The sequence below is a fragment of the Phodopus roborovskii genome, unplaced genomic scaffold (genome assembly GCF_943737965.1).
Source record: "Phodopus roborovskii unplaced genomic scaffold, PHOROB, whole genome shotgun sequence".
Classification (NCBI taxonomy): domain Eukaryota; kingdom Metazoa; phylum Chordata; class Mammalia; order Rodentia; family Cricetidae; genus Phodopus; species Phodopus roborovskii.
Window position 1 is genome coordinate 36,475 of NW_026126192.1, and position 16,501 is coordinate 52,975.

Consider the following 16,501-nt stretch of genomic DNA (forward strand, 5'->3'; position numbering starts at 1 on the left):
ATGTTCAAGGGGGTCTTAGTCAGTCCAATGCTGTTTTCCAAGGGGGTCAGCTGTCTCTGTGGGTTTCTGTATCTAAGGGGCTGGGAGTTTGACCATGTGCCAGAGAATATATAGGAAACACAAAGTGACTTGGTGGAATTTTTTTTTTATTTTTGATTTGTGGGGGCAGGGTTATGCAAGGGTGGGAGAGTGAACTGGGCAGAATGGAAGTAGAAAGCAAGTACATTGTGTGAATTCCTCAAATAGTTAATAAAAATATTATGTTGGGGGAGGGGGCTCAATGTTGCTTAGTGTTCAAACTCCAGCTACTCCCTGATTCTTTTTCATAAATGATTTGAAGGCAGCATTGGTGGTCATGTTAGAGGCAAGAGTCTTTTCAGGATTTCTTAAGTTTGTCCTTGAAATTTTGCCAGTAGCAAGTGGACAATGTCTGCATAACCCTTCCAGGCATCTGCATGCAGAGCTGTGTCCCAGCTTCTTTGTTTCTGCTGGTGCCCAGCATTTGGCTGAGTAAACAGCACCTCCACTATAGCTCTGTGGTTCCCATGTCAGGCTCAGTACAGGCCAGTGTTTCCAGTGGCTTTGTCCAAGCCGTCCATAACCACGTGATTGTTCAAAGCACTCTCTCAACTGACTCAAGTTACCTCTTTTTCCAGCTGCATGCAATAGATTGTCAATGAATCTGTCCCGCTGAGCCATGTACTTGCTCATGATAAGTCCGGTCTTGCCTTTGCAGGTCCCTGCCCACCCTCTGGTGTTATTCATGTCAGTGATGCAGATAATATCTCCTTCCCTGGATAGTAATTCCTTCCTCAAAGTTCAATTCATCTGGAGTTCTGGGTTCAAAGGCATGCAGAACCTGAAGACTGTAACTTGGACTATTTTTGACCAGTGTAGGAGGTGACTTGGACATGGCCTGTGCCAAGTGACAAGCCTCAGCTGGAGTACCCCACAAGCTCTGGGTAACTGGGCACCAAACCTGCAACTGGCCACAGCCACTCCAGATCCTTGCTCAGCCAGTGCAGGACAATGGAAACATCGAGTTCCAGCCTATTTCTTTTTAAAATATGAATATTATGTACCTTCTGATCACTTTCTGTGTTATTTAAGATTTAATTATTTTGATTTTATGTGCCTGAGTGGGTTTCCTGCACGAATATAAATGCACTGTATGCAAGCTTGGTGTCCATACAAGAGCTCCAGATCCTCTGGAATTGGAAGTTGTAAGCCACCTTGTGGGTACTGGGCACCAAACCCAGGTCTTCTACAAAAACAAGTTATCATAACTACTGAGCCATCACAATCCCATTTTCATTTTTTATAGTGTATGTCTGTATACATAGAAAGCCCAAGACAAAAATGTGTAATTAATGAAAATAGCTTGGATTCAAGACATACAACAACAGTCTTCTGTATAAGAACAGTTGATACTTGCAAACCCAGAAATACTACACTTACAGAAGTAGCAAAAAAGAAACTGCTCCGAGTAAAAGGACCCAAATTCAGTTCCTAGCACCCACCACCAGGTGGCTCACATCCAGGTGTAACTCTAGGCTCTGCATGCACCTGCACTAGTGTGCACATAAGTCCTTCACAGGCCCCCCCAAAAAATTAAAATATCAAAATTAATATTAAAAAATAATAAAAATAAAACGCTTTGTAACCTGGTATGGTGACAATGCTTATAATCACAGCCCTCAAGAGGATGAGGGAGGAGACTAAAAATTCAAGGATATCCTTGGTTTTACAGAGAATTCAAGACAATCCTGCACTATATGAGAGCCCATCTCAAAAATAACAATAAAAATGCTTTGCAATGAATTGAGCCAGAATGGGCAGGGCCTTTACATAGAAAACTATAAAAATCTCATTATACATGTTTTGTGAAAGTAGAACAACCTAACTTCCTACGAAATGTGAATTATTACTCTGGGTTACAGCTTTTTTGGAACAATATCTCACTGTGTAGTAAAGGTTTGGGGCTTGACTTGGAGTTACCTATGTAGCCCAAATTGGTCATTATCTCTTGCTGTTCTCTGCCTCAGCTTCCTGAGTACTGGGATTACAGGCATATGTTGTTCTGAAATAAGAAGACCTACCATGACAAAATGCTGATCGTCCCAAAATTAAGGTAGAAATTTAGTGCAGTTCCAGGTAATGTTTGATCAGGTTCCTTCCTCATTTTCTCCCTTCTTTCAGACTTGAGTAAAATGAGTAAACAAGAAAATTCAGAAAACTGAGAGTGGCGAAATTCAAATAAAAATACAAATAAGTATATTAATTAAAACATGCAAAAACAAGCAAACAAACAAGAAAAGAAAAAAAAAACACTCTGATTCCCCCATCTTCCCCCTCTCCATCCCTCTTTATTCATCTTAGTGGTATTGGAATCTATTGTGTATCATACAGTGTATCCTTTTGTCCAAACAGCTTTATTTGCAAATTTTCATTATTTAGTTTGTTGTTCATCAGATTCAAGGCCTCTGGCCTCTGGTATACCATCAATACTGGACCCTCACTGAATCTCTTCTCGGCTATCCTGGAGCTTTTGTTCCACAGGACTAGTCCCTTCATGCTCTCCAGCAGGTCCTAGTTGGCATAGAGTTGAGGAGTGCCAACTCTAAGCCCTGGATGTGTGCCTGAGTGGTAGCTGAGCTGGTCAATATGTACTGCTGGGACCAGCCCTGTCAGCTAATGGGTGGAGCCAGCTCTGCCAAGCCTATGGTGAGGGGTGGAGCCAGCTTACACAAGTGAGGGGGACAGCTCTCCTATGAAGGGCAGGGACTCCTGGAAGTATCAGCTCTTCAGTGAGCGGGGACAGCTCTCCCTGTGTCAGTGAAGGGCAGGAACAACGCAGCACAGCTATCATACTTCAACACATGGTCCAACACATGGTTCGCATGGGCCCGTGTGGTAACATGACAATGGACATCAGCGCAGAACCTAGATATATCAACACCATGCATCCAGATATGACAAGCAGCAGCAACTTAGGCCAAGTTGTCACCATGGCCCCCAGTGGCAGCGCAGGCCTCTTAGATCAGAGTGGGCCCATCAGTAGTGTGGTCCCTGAACTCCAACATGGCCCCAGGTGGCAGCTCAAACTCTAGGCAGTCGAATGGCCTTCAATGGTAACAGGAGCTACAGACATCAACACATACCTTTACTGCAGTAGGGCCTTGGGCCCAAACATTAGCCTGCTCATGCTACATGGGCCCTGATGTCACAATAGCCCTGGGTGGCAATGCAGGCCACCTGGATATGTATGGTCCTGAAGGCAGCATGACCCTCAGTTACCAACATGGCCTCAGGTGTCAGCCCAGAACTCAAGGCATTCTTGTGGCTTTTAGTGACAACATGGGTCATGGACATCAACATAGTCCCTGCCTGCAGTAGGACCATGGACCAAGACATGGTCCTAGACCACAGCTTGGGCCTAAGTGGTGACCTGACTCCAGGTAGCTGTGAAAAGCACTCAGATCTGTGTGGCCCAGCAGAAACATGACCCTTGGATACCAACACAGCCCCAGGTGTTGGCCCAGACCCCTGGTCTTTGGTGGTAACAGGAGCCACAGATATCAACACAGACCCCAGTTACAGTAGGGCCTGACTGAGACATGGCCTTTGGTTGCAGCTCAGGCCCAGATACCTGTATGGCCCTGGGTGGCAGCGCAGGCCACTCAGATGGGCATCTCCCCAGATGCAGGGCGGCCCTTGGACATCCAGGCATCATCTGTACTGCCCTCAATGGCAACAGTTTACCATAGACATCAACACAGACCATGGCTGCAGTAAGGTTACAGACCCAGACATGGATCTCAGAGACAGTTCGGGCATGGTTGCCTTCATGGCCCTGAGTGGCAGTGCACTCAGATCAGGCTGGTCCCTGCAGTGGCATGGCCCTTGAACACCAGTGTGGAACATGTGGCAACCCAGACCTTAGGCATCCTCAAAGTCTTCAGTGACAACAGGAGCCTCAGATATCAACACAGACATTGACTGCAGCAGAGGCATGCATCCAGACATGGCCCTTGGCAGCAGCCCAGACCCAAACTTCACCATGGCCTTGGGTGGCAAGCAGGCCTCCCAAATCAGTCCATTCCTCGCCACCTTTACCTCTTCAGATGGGCCTTTCTCCACAGGACATGAAACATTCTCTCTCTCTCTCTCTCTCTCTCTCTCTCTCTAGAGATGAAACCACAGCCAAACCATAGAATAGAGTATATTTACTTTATTTTTTAATAACTGTGTATAGGACAGTTGGTCACTACTATAGACTTTTGAGAAGCAGTGGGATTTTTAAGAGACTAGTGGGAGGTCCTTAGGACTCTGGTAGGACTGCCCTCAGAATGCATTATATAGCTGTAATCCAACCATGTCACTTCTCATGAGAATGGGTTGTTCTTAAAGCCTTACTCGGACCACTGATTCACTTTTTGAATTCTTATCTAATGATGCCATCTTTCCATTCCTCATATACTCCTATCATAATGTCATCTGTCCCTTACAAGAGTGATGAGAGATGTCATTCTGTAAACATGTTTCTCTTATTGGTTAATGAATAAAGCACTGCTGGCCAATAGGAGAGCAAGATAGGCAGGACTGGGAGACAGGGAAGATTCAGAGACTGGTAGAAGAGGAGATTCAATGTGTAGGACCAAAAGAGCAGAACTCCGGACCCTCTCTCCGGTAAGATAAGACCACTTGAAAATACTTAGATTAATAGAAATGTATTAAAATTTAAGACAGAGCTGGCCAATAAGAAATGCTATTAACAGTCCAACAGCTTTCTATCTAATACAGTGTCACTGTGTGTTATTTGGGGCTGGCGCGGCAGTGAGACTAGGCTGACAAGAAAACTGCCAGTAACACCAGAGGCCAGTGGAGTCACCCAATCTTGAACTTTCAGCTTTCCTAAACTGAAATTGAAAGACCCCCACTATGCTTATTGCCTGTTTAAATTGCTTTTGCTAATTTGCCAAGGTCAAGTTATGAGAAAAGTACAGGAGGGAACCAGGTGCTGCTCTCATCCAACGCCAACCAGATATCTGTGGTCTGCAGCTTGGACCAAAGCAAGGTCAGCAGGACAGTGTCCAGTATGCTGAGAGAGTCATAACTAAATTCTTTGTATTCTTTGTGCCCAACCCGAATAACCAACTGTCCTTGGTTAACTACAACTGCTACATTTAGATGAAACAATGAAATCCCTGTAACCATGCTTCTGCTTCTGTAAGCCTGCTTCTTGCCACCCCAACCCTATATAAACTGCCTGAGTTTTAACCTCGGCACACTCAGTCCCCCGAAAGACTGAAGCGTCCACAGGTACCTGTGTAAACAATAAATAACCTCTTGCACTTGCATCCAGTGGTCTGGTCTCGTCTCTTGGGGGCAAGGGCCTTCCCCCTGACAGGCTCCAAACTCTTGGGGACTCTTGGGGTCTTTCAAAATAAATACAGCGCATTTTAATAACTACACAGACTCCAGTAATTTAGTATAGTAATAACTATACATATGATCAAAATCTAAAAGACCCAACAATGGTTATCTGAATGTTGGAGACAGCCAGGGAACCCAGTAGGTGTTCAGGCTAAGAAGCTGAAAGCCTTACAACAAGAGAACCAATCATACAGTTGCAAACTAAGGCATGAAAACTCCCTAAGAATTGTAGCAGGCACCCAGACCTTAGCACAACTGAATCCATGATGGAAGTATCATTCAGGCCATAAAATTCAGCATGTAGACAGCAACACCAATCAAAACTACAACAAAGACTGAATCCATCAAAGTCCATAGTCCTGGGGAAGTCTCTAAATGCAATAACCTTGCTTTATTCTGTGATTCTGCTTCTGGTTAACTGTTCTTGTTAACTGAAATATATCAAATTTAAAAAAAAGCTCACCCTGAGAAAGGGCTGGGGCCACACTGGGATCCACATCACTGGGAGGCTACCAGTCAACCAAAAAACTTTCTACTATCTTAAAAACATGTCCAAGCAGTCTTCTCCTGTGGATGCCCTATGACACATTTAGAGGGACCACTGAAATCTCCAGAGACCAGACCTCAGGGTACCAGGGTCTCAGAGTCCCTTGGAGCTGGTAAGAATGCAATGGTCAAAGAGGTGTGCAATCTGAGTTCTAAGTCCCCAAGACTCCCTTTGATCAGCTGCTGCCTGAGGCTTCTGAGGAGTCTGACATCTCCACCCCAAAGGAAACAAATTAGAAAGTCACAAAAGTCACATGGTCTGTCACCTCCAGAGTCTGGTTAAGGCACCTTCTGTTTGATCCAGTGTCCAGAATCTGTGTGAAGCATCACTGGACACTGGATTCCCTGTCTGCTCAGGTGTATGAATGTGTGGTTAGCCCCGATTGTCCCCTCTCTCTCTCTCTCTCTCTCTCTCTCTCTCTCTCTCTCTCTCTCTCTCTCTCTCTCTGTGTGTGTGTGTGTGTGTGTGTGTGTGTGTGTGTGTGTGTGTGTGTGTTTATGTTTTCCTGTCCGTTTTCCCCTGTATTGACCAGTGACTTTCTCTGAAATGAAATTCCTCACCCCAACCCCGCTGGCTTAAGAGCTGCCCCTTTTGTTGAGGACCCAGAGAAACAAAAAAGCCCTCCACCTGTATCACTTCTAGAGAGATACTTGTTTCACTTCTTGAATCATATTGTTGGGGCTGGGTTGTTCTGTATGTAGTCGGTCCTTGTGTGGAGTTGGGGATTGACTGAGGCTCTCATCCAGCACCGCCTGTCATCTAGGCAGAATGACCACAGGGAGTGGGAAATAGTTCCTTATGGTATACATGCCCTCTACTCCCCTGCCTACTCTAAGCAGTCCCAAAGAAAGCAAAAAGAGAAAGTTCCACTCCAGTTCAGCTACCCCTGTCCAGACCATGGAAACAAAAAGGAAAATTGCAGTTCATATTGCCTGGCTTAAAGAAACAGGTATCCTGGTGCCCAGCTAGTCACACTGTGTCTAAGAGTTTCTATTGTTGTGAAGAGACACCATGGTGACAGCAACCCTTATAAAGAAAAGCACTTAATCAGGGCTGTCTTACAGTTCAGAGGATTAGTCCATTATTGTCATGGCAGGAAGCAGGGTAGCACGCAGTTAGACATATTGCTGGAGAGGTAGCTGAGAGTTCTACATTTGTATCTGCAGATGATAGGAAGTAACAAAGACACACTGGCCAGTGTGAGACTTCAAAGCCCACCTCTACAGTGACACTTTCTCCAAAAAGGCCACACCTACTCCAGCAAGGCCAAACCTCCTAATAGTACCACTCCCTATAGGCCTATGGGGACCATTTTTATTCTAACCACCACACACTGGAATAAACCTCTGCTGCCTGTGAAGAAACCTGGGACCTCTGATTCTCTTGAGTGTGATTCCTCCAAAGAAACAGGTGTACACTGTCTTGGACCTGAAAGATGTATTCTTCAGCCTCCCATTGGCAGAGGTGAGTCACCTCATCTTTGTTTTTCAATGGACAGACCCAGAGGGAGGTTTCAATGGGTAACTTACACAGACCAGGTTGGACCAAAGATTTAAAAGTTCTCCAACCCTGTTTGATGAGACACTAAATGCTGATCTCTTGCCCTTCTATCAGAGGTGTCCTAGGACCATACATTTGCAATGAGGGAGCCCACAGTAATTCCACCTTGTGCCTTGATTTCATCTTAACTTAAGGTGAGAGAGTTCAAGCTTGTTTTCACTCTTTCAAGGTCAAACAACAGGATGGTTTGGCCTAAAGTGTATGTGCTGTGCATCTTCCTTAGAAGACCTATTCAATGCTAAGGGTGTGGCTGCTGAATGTTTTGCCCCTTAAGACCTTGTAACACAATGTTTCAGCTATTAGATGTTTTGAGTGTTCTTTGTATCATGAAAAATAAATCTTTTGCCCTCCCCTTTGGCTTTGGGCATAAAAGGGCTTTGAAAAATAAACTTCATTCAGGATTCACTGGAATGCCCTCCCGACTCTATCCTGTGTCTGCAATTTCTTTACTAACTTTAATTTTCTACCTGCCACTTCTCAATCCATACTCCTCCTTTCAAGCATGGACTGGTCAGGTTACAGCAGGTAAATGACCTCCACCTAACCTCTGAAACTAAAATAAATTACAAAAGTTCCACCGAGGGACTGCTGCAAGAGTGACAGACATTGGCCCACAAAATGTCAGCAAAGAAAGCCCAACTTCATACATCAGAGGCTACCTATCTTGTCTATCAGCAGAAAGGAGACAAAAGGAGCCTGCTTCATATTAGGGTTGCTGCCATCCTTCCGATCCCAGCTCCAAAGACTAAGAGGCCAGAGTTCCTAGGTGCAGCTGACTCTGGCTGCCATAGTTTTCAGAAATAGTAAGGCCTCCATACATCACCACAAAATGGGGCATTGAACCCCTAATCTGGGCTGAGACTAAACAAAAGGCTTTTGAGGTTTTAAAAACAGACACTTTGTTTAGCTCCAGCCTTAGCACTTCCAGATGTCTCAAAACCTTTTCATCTCTTTGTTCATAAAGCAAAAGACTACAAAAGGGGTTTTAATCCAAACTTTGGGGCCATGAAAACACACTGTGACATACCTGTTAACAACTGAACCCTGCAGCCACAGGATGGCCCACCTATCTAAGAGTTGCAGTGGCTACTGGTAGTTTAATGAAAACAAATGAGTTAACTCTAGATCTGTATTTTATACCCACAGTACGTCAAGACAAGGTTGAAGCCCTCCTCAGAGGAATACTAGAATACTGGCTGTCTAACACCTGTATCACCCAGTAGTAGGCTCTACTCGTGGACCACCTTCAAGTCTTTTTTGAGAAAACTGTTGCTTTCTTTTTTTATTTCAAAAACTCTTTCCTCATTTTACACACCTATCCAAGTTCTCCCTCCCTCCCTGCTACTGCTAACCTCTCCTTCCCCCACCCCATCCTTATCCACTCCTCATAGAGGGTGACATGGGGAGACAATGAATTATGGCACCTTACTTTGAGGCATTACCAAGCCTCCCCCCCCCCCCATATCTAAACTGAGCAATGTATCCCTCCAAAGAGAATCGGCTGCAAAAAGCCAGTTTATGCACTAGGGTTGAATCCTGGTCCTGCTGCCAAAGAGAAACCCAGTGCTTTCAATCCTGTTACTCTCTTGCCAATGACACCTGTAGGTGCTCATCCATGACCATCATGAGATGAAAGATGAAAACAGGTACCTGGGAACTGCAGTAGTTACTTTGACTGAAACAATCTGGGTCCAAGCCAGGTTCCTCAGCTTAGAGAGCAGAACTGATTGATCTGACCCAGGCTCTCAGATGGGAAAAAGAAAGTTCACCATATACACAGACGGTCAGTATGTTTTTACTACTGTGAGTGTCCATAGTGTGGTTGATAGATTCTCACCACTGGGAAAGGGCATTAAGAACAGAACAAACAAAAATATGGGCCCCTTTAAAGTCCATTTGGCTTCTCCTACAAATTGCTACCTTACTGCTCCACTGTGAGGACATTAAAAAAAAAAAAAAAAAAAGATTACTACCATGAGGAAAGAGGTAACTTGACCACTGTCCTGCCTTTCTGACACCTAACACCAGTAGAGTGTACTGGTATTCTGAGGACATACCCCAATCTGGTGTTGCCAGAGATTCCACAGTATAAAAAAGAAGAAACAGAGGACACACACACACACACAGAGAGAGAGAGAGAGAGAGAGAGAGAGAGAGAGAGAGAGAGAGAGGGAGGGAGAGAGAGGGAGAGAGGACATTTCAAACCCACAGGTTGGTGGAGGACACCAGAGGGAAAGACCATTCCCCTAGAAACAAAGGGCAGGACTCGGGTAACTGACTTGCACCAGGCTATTCATCTGAGGTCCACAAAACTTTCTGAGTTGCTCAGACTAAGGTATATTATACTTAGACTAGTCAGGTTTATATTCAAGTTAATCCAAATAGAAAGCCCTTACCCAGGTATGATTTGAAAGAAAATGGTCCCCAAAAGGAGTGGCACTACTAGGAGGTGTGGCCTTGTTGTAGGAATTGTGTCACTTTGGAGGAGGGCTTTGAGGTCTCTTTTGTTCAAGCTTCTCTGTAGATTTGCTGTTAAGATGTAGCACTTCCAGTTCCTGGACCACATCTGCCTGCACGCTGCCATTCTCCCTGCCACTGTAAGCAAACCGCCTCCATTAAATGATTTCCTTTATAAGAGTTGCCATGGCCTTGGCGTCTCTTCACAGCAATAAAAATCCCTAACTAACACCAGGGACCTGGCACTGGCCTCTGTGGGTATACATACAAACACCCACTGCCCCACACACATACACAGGAACATACATACACAAAGAAAGATTATGACAGTTCTATGAAATCCTTCTCAACTGCCAGCATGAGGACACTTCTTTGTCCATCGCTGATGTGGGCAGGATAATTTGCACCTAGATCCAGCTTATCAGGAAGAATATAAGTACTTGCTAGTTTTTAAAGATAACAATTTCTGAGTGGATATTGCACTCAGACTGAAACTGCTCAAATAGTAGCTTAAAAGCTCCCCTGGTTTGGCCTCCCCCTAGCAATGTGGTCCAACAATGTCCATGATTTCATAGCCAAAAATCTCTCAATTAATACCCTTGTTTAAAAAAATTACTTAACAAGGGCTGGAGAGATGGTTCAGTAGTTAAAGTATTGACTGGTCTTCCAGAAGACCTAGGTTCAGTTCCCAGCACCCACATGGCAACTTGCTACTGTCTATAACTCCAGTTACTGTAGACTGGTCACCCTCACACAAACATACAAGCAGGCAAAATGCCGATGCACATAAAATAAAAATTATTTAAAAAAATACTTAACAAAACTCTCATTAGAGTCCAGCAAAGGATGAATAGGCCTCCTTCCTTCACTTTGCTTTGGGCCCACTGCACCCCATATAGGGAGAGGCCTAACCCCTGTGAGATTATATTTGGAAGACCTCTACTGCTTCGAAGGCTCAGAGACCAGCAGTTTCCAGAACTCTAACAGTTCCTTTTTCGTCACTACAGGCAATCCAGTTCTCCATAAGTCTATTCATTGAACTATCCAAGAGACCCAGCCAAACTCTGAATCTGCTACCTGTTTCCTGTGGATTAAACCCACTAATACTGACTGGATCAGGCATGAAGCTAAAGCAGTGCTGGAACCAAATTAGAAATGACCTTACACAGTGATTCCCTTTATTGCTATGGCCCCACGTCTGTATCTGCAAACTGAGGACGACAGATATAGGGAAAGTATTAGCTAGTGCAACTACAAACCAGCAACCCATATTCATCTTGACCTTTTCTCACTGATGTCCATGTTAAATGTCTGGTTATAGTGGAAAAAAAGAAACTATATGGGAGCTTATCCTTTGAGTTAAAAAATACAGAGTTCATACATGCCCCATGGCTAGGCCCCTTGGTTGGGTTCATCATTTCCAGACAGAAATTGACAGGATTGATGGTTATGTTAAGACACCTGGTCCCCACACTACATAGGGATAAAAACTAACCAGACTGTCAGACCACTGACTGACAAAATTTAATGTGACATGGGGGCAGGCCAAATTAACAATAGAGGACTTATGTGGAGCTGAAATTTATTTACTATTCAAAACCTTTCACCTTGGCACTTCTCCCTATTCTGACACATACCATTCTGCTTTGTGGGTTAATTCATCTGGATAACGTCAATATTACTGAGCCTTTGCAACTACTTGGTGGACAAGTGCTAACGGTTTTACTGAATATGCCTCTTCTGATGGTTTCCAAACTGAGAAACCCCTTTTATACATTTTTGTGCACATTTGTCCCTGGTATATCTATTGTCTTAGTGAGGGTTTTATTGCTGTGAAGACAACATGACCACCACAAATCATTTTTTTTTTCTGAAACATGGTTTCTCTGTATTGTTTTGGAGCCTGTCCTGGAACTCGCTCTGTAGACCAGACTGGCCTTGAACTCAAAGAGATCCACCTGCCTCTGCCTCCCGAGTTCTGGGATTAAAGGCATGTGCCGCCAATGCCAGGCCCATGGCAAGTCTTATAAAGGGAAAGATTTAATAGAGGCTGGCTTACAGGTTCAGAGGCTTAGTCCATTATCATCATGGTGTGAAGCATGGCAACATGCAGGCATACATATGTTCGAAAAGGAGCTAAGAGTTCTACATTCAGATGAGCAGGCAGCAGGAAGAGTTGGAAATCCTGGGCCTGGCTTGAGCATTTGAAACCTCAAAGCCCACCCCCAGTGACACACTTACTTACTCCTACAACACTATACCTACTCCAACAAATCCATACCTAATAATTCTTTCAAATAATGCACCCCTTGTGAGCCTATGTGGGCCATTTTCATTCAAGCCACCATACCTATATAATGGAAAAGAAGGAAAATGCATTATAATATGGACCCTGAACTATAAACAAAAAAGAGAGAGAGAGAACTACAGCTTTCCTCATCCTACTCCTGGTTGGAACAGGCATAGCCAGCTCAACAGTCATAGACACATCATCCTTTAACCTGAGAAATAAAACGTTAAGAAACTAAGTAGGCAGGCTGATCAGGACTGGGGGTATTTAGTTTCCATTTCTAAGTTAAAACAATAGCTATATTCTGTTATGTAATACTAGTTGAAGATATGTTACATTTGTTTATGCTGTGGAACATTTGTTTATTGATGCAAAGATGTGTTGCATTCTTTTATGTTGCATTAGTCTAACTCTGTGAAGCTGTGTTACTTTGCCTGTCTAAAACTCCTGACTGGTGTAACAAAGAGTGGAATGGCCAATAGCTAGGCAAGAGAGGGATAGGTGGTGCTGACAGAAAGAATAAATAGAAGGAGAAAAAGAGAAGAGAAAGGAGTAAGAAAAGGAGGAAAGGAGGACTCTAGGGGCCAGCCACACAGCCACACAGCCACACAGCCACACAGCCACACAGCCACACAGCCACACAGCCACACAGCCAGATGTGGAAAAAGAAGGAAAGGATACACAGAAATAGAAAAAGGCAAAAGATGTATGGGATAATTTAAGAAAAGCTGGCTAGAAATAAGCCAGGCTAAGGCTAGGGAGTCATAAGAAAGAATAAGTCTCTGTGTGATTATTTGGGAGTTGGGTGGCAGGCCCCCAAAGAGTAAAGAGTAAAAAAAGAAAAGAAAACCAATAGGATTCCTTTATAGAAATGGTCCTACAAAATCTAAGAGGCTTAGACTTATTTCTCATGGAATAAGGGAGACTACGTATGGCTTTGAGAAAAACCTGTTGTTTCTATGCAATTTGATCAGGAGTATTTGGAGAAAATATTGCCATAGTTGGGGAAAACCTCAAAAAGAGAAAGAGACAAAGACATAAATCAAACAAAGCTACGGTTTCAGATGTCTTGCCCCCTGGGTAACTACTCTGCTATCATCACTGACTGGGCCTTTAATTCTCATTCTGATTGGAGTAATATGAAATTGAAGTTCATAATCACTAAGCTGTCTGCTATCACTTACACTTTTATTGCTGCTCCTGACGAATATCATGAGGGAAATGCTTCTAGTTAAATGAGAGGTTAGGATAAAAGGAAGGCACAGGACTGTGTATAATGCTACTCTGCTTTTCCTTGGAAATTTTTGTGCTATACATAAATTAACAGGTAAATATACTTTTAAAAACCATTGTCTTTTTGCCTGGTGACTTGGCACAATAGGTGAAAGCACTTGCCACACAAATCTACCAACCTGAATTTGAAACCTGGAACCCAGAGTAGAAGGGAAGATCTGAGTCACAAAAGTTCTTCTCTGACCTCCATACACACCATGGCATATACACTGTAGCAGACACACACACAGATATACACACACACACACACACAAATAACAATAATAACAATAAAATAATAAATGTTAATCACTATTTTTGAGTAATGGCACATATAAAATGTTGATTATTATTATGGTAATAACTTGTTTTGATGTTTTGAATACTCATCATATTGCCCAAATGTGAATTTAGTTATATTTTTCATGCTCATGATTCATACTTGAATTTGAATATTTGCATTGTGCATTCAATACTTCTGGAACACCCTCAGGCTTCACTTCTTTATATATTACTATTTTCTCTCATGTGTCCTCATTTGTCTCTTTACTTTTCCTTCATTTTTTTTATTTCCCTAACTGTCTATACTCCATTCTGTGTCTGATTAACCATGTTTGCTATGTATTTTAATATATTCATTGAGTTTGTAACAGGTTTTTCTTTGTTGCTCTTTTTTTTTTTTTTTTTAAGTTCTCGCAATGTAACCCCAGCTAGTCTGGAACTTGTTATACAAAACTCAGGGTGGCCCTGGATTTGTAATCCTCCTGCCTCAGCCTCCAGTTTGGTAGGGTTAAGGCACTTGTACAGAAGAACCAAATTCAAGTCAAAGAAACTGGAGAAGAGATGAGGAGTTGGAGAATACTGAATGTGCATACAGGAGACTTACCTGAGGAGGCAAAGCTTAATTCTTTATTTTATTTCTCTCCTTCTTCTCATTCTTATTTTTCTCTTGCCCCTTTTATACTGCCTAAGACAAAAATCTCTGTGTAAGAAAAAAATCACCTCACAACCACAAGTTACATATTTTCCAAGAACAAATTAAAATCTTTGCACAAGTTACATGTTTCTTAGAAACCCACAAATAGTTCAACATTAATTTCCTCACCATAACATCTTCACTACAAAGCAATGATTCTTTTATTGTTGATTAATGAAGCTTTAAGCAAGCCAAGCATATTTCAGACAGTTCCTTTTGTACTGGCAGGCAGCTGTTTGCAGTTTCACTGTAAAAGATTTCCAGCCTGTTTCTACTGTACAAAACCTTAAAAAGTGGTCTAGTTAAGTAAGCATCTATTTTTCTTTACACACAATAGGATCTTTTAATTTCCTTTCACAACTTTGTTTCTTCAAGGAGCCTACAGAAACTTGATTAATTCTGTAAGCTACATAACCAAGAAACTCAGACTTAACTTTAAGTGTAGGACCATAATTGCTTTCTTTCATCATCAGCCTGCTTTTCCACAGAATTCAGGGGTCTATAATGCATGAAACTTCCTTGTTCTTATTTCCCATCCTCAAAAGTCTCACATCTAGCAAAAGTGGGTGACCTCTAATCTTATTTCTGTCTTTTGTGTTTCTCATTGGAGCAACTGGCAGAGCAACCTAAACCTTTTCCCTCTTTATCTTTAACGGCCCTAACCACCTGTATCTTTAAATCATTGATGCAACTAAGCATCATTGCTTTATAAAAATCATCTTGATTATCATATACAAGGGAATTAGCTAGTGAGGAGTGGGGTTTCCAATGAAACAGTCACACCATACTAGATACAGGGGGTTCCTTTAACATATTAATCACACCATGCCAAATGCAGTAGGAACATGATAGCAGTAAGCAAGAGAAAGCACAGCAGAATCAAGGGGCATTCTGGAGACCATCTCCCCAGGGCTGTGTCTCTCCAGGGTGTACCCATGATAGCTTTGTTACCTGGTGGGTTGTACTCCATAAGCTCCATTGCTGACTGCAGCTCCTCCAACATGACACACTGACCTCATGAGTTTTCAATTTTAAAACTTTGTTTTCATTTATAGAATTAGAGGTTTTTTAAGACAGGATTTCATCTAACCCAGACAGGCCCCATAATCATTATGTACCCAGAGATGGCTTCCTCCTGCCTCTACATTCTGATAATATACCATGACAACTATATGTGTGATTTTAGTATTTGCAGAGGATAAGAGGCAATCTTCCATGAACGCAAAAGGACAACTGTACACCAAATTTTGAGATTCTCTTATTAATTACTTAAAATATGATATATTTTCTTAGTGATATAACCATCATTTTAATAATAAATGTTCCTTTGTTCTTTTTAGTCCTCTATGAAATTTTCATGTCTTTAATTGGTAAGGAAAACTGAACAATGACAGATTAATCTCATTTCTAAGAAATGAATACATAATGTTATATGGAAAAGAGCAGGTTGTACATGATGAATTTTCAGTGATTGGTCATCCTTATTGATTCTTCTTACTATTTACATTTAGCCTGGAGAACCTACCCTATGTACCTTTACCTTAAAAATGTACCAGGAAAACAGTGAGATGGTTCAGTGGGTAAAATGTTTGCCCTGAAGCTGGTAGTGGCCTGTTTGATACCTGCAACTCATGTGAAGATGAGAATTCAGCAAGTTGTCTTCTGACCTCCACGTGTGTACATTGGCATGCCCCCTACACAAACAAAATAAACATTAAAACAAATTTTAATCTGCCAGATCTTCAAGGTTTGTCCTTTCTAAGTACTCAGTAATCAAATAAATGTAATATTCCTAAAATGCACACTTAAAACACTTTGAAGGTTGCCTTCCTATCTTCTTAACAATAAAATCCAGGACAGAGGTTATAGCTCAGTGGTAGAGTACCTACCATGTATGAAGCCACAAGTTAAACTGCTAGGATTGCAAAACCATGTCCAAATTCCTTAACATGGCATGATCTAT

General features: G+C 42.5%; 1 pseudogene; it reads right to left on the reverse strand.

The window, feature by feature from the left end:
• Window positions 1-258: 258 nt before the first annotated feature.
• LOC127218593 (osteoclast-stimulating factor 1-like) lies at window positions 259-913 on the reverse strand (annotated as a pseudogene).
• Between the last annotated feature and the right edge of the window lie 15,588 nt (window positions 914-16,501).